This window comes from Schistocerca serialis, chromosome 2 (assembly GCF_023864345.2).
Source record: "Schistocerca serialis cubense isolate TAMUIC-IGC-003099 chromosome 2, iqSchSeri2.2, whole genome shotgun sequence".
Lineage (NCBI taxonomy): Eukaryota > Metazoa > Arthropoda > Insecta > Orthoptera > Acrididae > Schistocerca > Schistocerca serialis.
In genome coordinates this window covers 675292349-675297900 of record NC_064639.1, presented here as the reverse complement: position 1 = coordinate 675297900, position 5552 = coordinate 675292349, and the positions used below count along the sequence as shown (strand labels likewise).

At 44.0% G+C, this 5552-nt stretch overlaps 1 non-coding gene across 1 annotated transcript; it reads right to left on the bottom strand.

Moving 5' to 3' along the window:
* Nucleotides 1-217: 217 nt before the first annotated feature.
* Trnaa-cgc (transfer RNA alanine (anticodon CGC)) lies at nt 218-289 on the bottom strand. The gene has a single exon. It is a non-coding gene; the product is annotated as a tRNA-Ala (tRNA).
* Nucleotides 290-5552: the final 5263 nt, after the last annotated feature.

The following is a 5552-nucleotide window of genomic DNA, read 5'->3' as shown; positions in this document are numbered from 1 at the left end:
CAGGATGGCCGGACGCGGGATTGAACCGTTGTCCTCCCGAATGCGAATCCAGTGGGCATAATAAGGATAGAGAAACACTGAAGAGACTACCCCAATAATGTGCTGGAGGTTTTTCGACTCCACCTGTAGTCTGAATTAGTTCTAGTTCTAATAGCAGTTCATTCGCATTAATGAGAAGCTACTGATTGTCTATGACACCTGCAAGATAAAAATATTTTGGAGGAGCTGGGATTTGAACCCAGGACTTTCTGCATGCGAAGCAGACACTCTACCTCTGAGTTACACCCCCACGAAGCGATTATATATCTTATCAACAGTCAAACGGTGTCTGTCACATTTTTACATTTACATCTGGATTCTGTCCCATTTTTTGTTTATTTTAATGATATGAATGTGACTGTAACTGCTGAAATCTGATAGTTCAGTGAAGCATTACAAGATTTCTTGTTTACTGGCAACTTCAAATAGAGACCTCACTCCTGATTCTTGTATTGTACCTGTACAGTGGATAGCACAGTGTAATGATGTTTTGCCCATGATTTCCATTTGCTGATAGTAGGCTGTATCTGTATCTTGTACTGTAAACAATGAACAATGTTTGTACAGTGGGCCAATTGAAAAGAACAGAAGATATGAGGTCAAATCATCATGAATCCTGTTAACACTGTTATGATAATACTATAGTAGGTCACCTCTAAATTTTTTCTGTAAAAAGTGCTTTGGGCTCTGATTTTCAAAACAGAGGTAGAGGTTATTATACAATTCACTTGCGTATGCTGAAAATGTAAAATATTATACAAAATCTTTTGTTGAATAGGCTCTGCAGCAGTGATTCCCAATATGGGGATTATTACCCCTTCCCTCCAACCCCACTCCCAGGGATAAAATTAAATTTTCTGAAGGGTAAAAATAACTGGTTCAATTCTGTTTCACAAAGGATACCATTTTTTAAAAATCATTACTATAATCACAACTTCATAAGACTGCACTACTGATTACATAAGTTACCAATAAATAGTTTTTCTTCCCAAATATTAGCATTAATGCATGACACAAATCGTGGGGGCTACAGCTTTTATTATTAGTGGTAGTGGTCAGCAAAAGCATTGGCAGTGTGTACTGCCGGCTATGAAAGTAAGGAGACCAACAACAAGTGATTTGCAAACAAAATGGTTTGCAATAGAGTGTGCAGTGTGCATATGAAGTGTCACTGAGTAAAGGAGTCGTGCAGAGTAAGCCTTTTTGTAACAACTGTCTAGCCTCAATGTGGATAATTAGCTTCCTGTAGGTAATACTCGCGATGCACTAAGAACCGCATAATCGTTCCATAAAAGAGATTGTTGGAAATAAGCAGTGCCGTTGTCTCATTGAATCATTAATTTATGGTTCAATAAAACATATACAAAAACCAAATGTCCCTCATCTTTCGTCATTTTAAGAATAAAAATTTTCAAAGAAAATTTTTTTTCAAAGCGTAGTTAGGCACTAATATTGATGGGGCATGGGGTACTATCTAAATATCTGACTGCACTCAGGGGTAATGTTCTCATAAAGGTTGGGGACCACTGCTCTACATTATAGATTTCCCTTTCATATTTGATATATGTTGCGTTCACGTAATTCACTAATAACTGTTGTCACATAATTCTTCAAACCTTTCACTGTTATCACTTTATAGTTTCTATACTTATCAAATATGCTTCAGTTCTTGGTAGAGATGCTGCATACATATTTCGTTACCTTTCTCGCCTTTCGCAGTGTCAGTACTATTTCACAATGATACTACTTCAGCCAATGTTACTCACTGATAATGTTACATGTGTACGCCAGCATGTTGTAGGGCGTTGCAGTCCATTTTTGCTTCCTGTCATGTCGACCACAGGTGACTGGTTGAGGGTCCTTTATTCTCCTATTATAGGCTTTACAATCCTTAATCATGTCCCAATGTACATAGGTAAACGTAGTGTCGTCAGAAACATCACGTAAGAATACTTCTGTTTCTTTATGAAAAGCTGTCGCAGTCGATATCACATTACTGACACGACAGTACCTTTCCGGGATTCCTGCTGTTTTGCTACTACTAACATTTCCTTTGTTCAAATGGTTCAAATGGCTCTGAGCACTATGGGACTTAACTTCTAAGGTCATCAGTTCCCTAGAACTTAAAACTACTTACACCTAATTAACCTAAGGAATACTGCCCGAGGCAGGATTCGAACCTGCGACCGTAGCGGTCGCGCGATTCCAGAGTGTAGCGCCTAGAACCGCTCGGCCACCCCGGCCGGCTTCCTTTGTTCGATTGTTTTTTTATAATTCATTTGGCGAGGGGCAGCACAAAGAGGTGATTGCCAGTCTTAAACACTTACAGCCAAAAAGTATACTTCAGCGGTTTCGCATCTCGGGGCTTCAGTTCCAACGTAGAGTCAAAGAATTAAAGGCACTCTTTTCTCTTTTGAATTTTCAAGAGCCAGCCTCCGGGGCTCGAGTGTGGGATAATGACAAAGCGTCGATGCTGCAGACACGAAAGCTCCCCACCGCAGCCATCTCAAGTGACAGTTATTATTGGACCGTCAGCACGGGCTTTTCCACCGGAGCGCTTTGTAGTCGCAGTCGCTGAATGGACTTGTTTCTCACTCTAAAATTAGCGTCACGTTTTCAGCCGGTCTGCCAAGACGTCGCAGGCAACGATCAGGAGCGGAGAGCAAGAGTTCAAGGGGCGCCGAATGGCTGCCAGGGCAGTAGCGCTACCGCTACTTCTGCACGACCCGTCACACCTAAACCAAGCCAGCGACCTCAATTTTGTGGCTGCCCTCAGCGAAACAGCCGAATTTCTCCCGCCGAGGATCACAAGGAACGCCGACTGCCTTGCTTGCGCTATTCATACTGGGTAAACTAGATTTCCACCAACAGAATTTCGGAGGTTGTTCGGGGACCTTTATTGGGGGTATTTTGCTATAAGGGAACCGTGATCTCCGCTGGCTTTTTTCCAGAGTAATAATGAACGAAGGGAGCTGAATAAGTAACACATTTTTTTCTCGGCCAATTATGGTTGACAAAATGCGAAATTTATTGTGGGACATCGTGGAATATTCCCGCTTCAGCCCCTATAGCTTCATGAATTTCTGATAGTCGAAGGCGCTATACGTAGCCCTCAAAATGGCGTCTGTAGAGGAGGTGCGTTCCAAGCAGAGAGCTGTCATTGAGTTTCTTTTGGCGGAGAAGGAAAGTAGCGTAGATATTCACAGGCGCTTGCAGAATGTCCACGGACACCTGGCAGTGAACAAAAGCGCGGTGAGTCGTAGGCCGAGACGTCTGACGTCGTAGTAACAAGGGCGCGCAAACCCGTCCGATATCCCACGTGCCAGCCGGCCGGCTGCACATAACTGTGACTCCTGCAATGTTAGAACGTGCGGAAACTGTCATTCGAGGTGATCGACGGATGGAAACGAACTTCTCTTTCTCCATGACAATGCGAAGCCTCACACAAGTCTGAGCACCCGAGAGGAGATCACTAACCTTCACTGGACTGTTGTTCTTCCCCATCCACCCCACAGCGCGGTTCTCGCACCTTCAAACTTCCATCTGTGCTCAATGAAGGATGGACTGCGCCGGAAGCAGTATTTGGATTATGTGGGGAGAGGGAGTTAACTGACGCAACAAGACGTTGGCTGCGGCGTTGCCCAGTAGAATGGTACCATGTGAGCATACCGGCCCTCCCAATAGGATGGCGGAAGGTCGTCGCACTGAACGGAAATTATGTTAAAAAATAGGATTTTGTAGCCAAAGTAACATGGTGTACTGGAATCCTGAATAAAACCAACTGCTTTCAGAAAAAAACTGTGAAGCAATACTTACTGAACACACCTCATAATTATGATTTTTTCGGTTTGTTAACCAAGTTACTTTTGTTTCTGTGAAAATAGCTGCAACAGACTGAAAAAGACTGTAGTGCATTTACGAAAACGTACGCCACAAAACGGAGTAATGCAACATTCGTAATATGCAGAGGTAGTGTGGTGCGGTTACCGACGCTGCGGGAACAACTCAGCATGGCGCCATTGCGCTGGTCTTCCATTATATGCAGTGGATTCGTTAACTAGGTGCACTTTGGCAGCTCTTCCTCAGTAACCCTATCCATGTTGCTGTGTACAACTGTTATTGTACCACTAATACTGCCGGAAAAACAATTCCGAGAAAGAATGATGCAGTACTGAGTGGATGCTTGAAGGGGAAGAGTATCGTACTTATTATTGTTGTCAATAGCAAGTATTATGAGTGCACGGCGTATCATAGTTTTCAAACTAGAGACGTAGTCCAAACCGTCGATATTTGCAATGTCGCTTAGACATTTTGAGTGCAGTACAGATTCAAAGGTAAATGAACGCAAGAAGTCAAAAGAAACGCAGTTAATGACATTGGCTGCCAGGTGACATTGATTTATATCAATGGGGCAACTTGAAAATTTGTACCAGTTCGGGACTCGAATCTGGGTCTCCTGATTACTTTTTTTTTTACCTCTCTTCATTTTTTTCAGTATTGTTCGTTGCGTTTGGTCTGGACGGACGTCACATGACATCCGTTCAAATTGATCGTTGTTTCCTTTACTCAGTTTTTCTTTTTTTTTATCACAGAGAGCCAGCGGCTCTCTGGCCGAACACGCTCAGCTACCGTGTCGGCAACACTGGGCAGATACACTGAACACTACGCCATCTGGCCACAATGGTCAGCTTAACCGTGCGGAGTGCACTAGCGCCCCTCCCGTTAGACCCAAATTCTCACCTTACACCACACACTGCTTGTGTAGCGCTCCTGCTCATTAGCCTCGTTACTCGCGGCATCTCGCCGATTCCTGCAGCGTGTGGTATGAGATGAGAATTTGGGTCTGACAGGAGGCGTGCTAAGACAGTCCGCACGGGTTTGGTGGCCACTGTGCCCAAATGGCGTAGTGGTCAGTGAGCAGGAGACCGAGTTCCAGTCCAGTACACGTCCAAGAGAACGTAATTACGGCGATGATGGCCAATGATCCCTTCAGGGCAGATGTACACCAAGCTCGAACTCTTACGAGAATGGGTGAGATGCCGCTAGTAAGGGGACTAATCGGCAGGGGCAATACATCAGTAGTACGCAGTACAAGGTGAGAATTTGGGTCTGCCAGGAAGCGTACTAGGGTAGTCCGTGCAGTTGTGGTGACCACTGTGTCCAGATACCGTAGTGTGCGCTGACACGATAGCTCAGCGTGTTCGGTCAGAGGGTTAGCTACCCTCCGTAATATAAAATATAAAAAAAAAAGCTGAGTGAACGGATCAACGAACAAGCTAAATGGGCGTCATCGGACGTCCGCTCCGAAGAAATTCAACGAACAATACGGAACAAAATGAGATCAACAAAAAAAAGTGGACAGCACATCTGCGTAGTAAGCAGGAGACCAGGGTTCGAATCCTGCACTAGCACAAATTTTCAAACTGCTCCATTGATATAAACCAATGCCCACTGGTAGCTAATGTCTATAACTCCTTTGTGTCTTTATTTATACTGACTGCAGGTTAAAAATT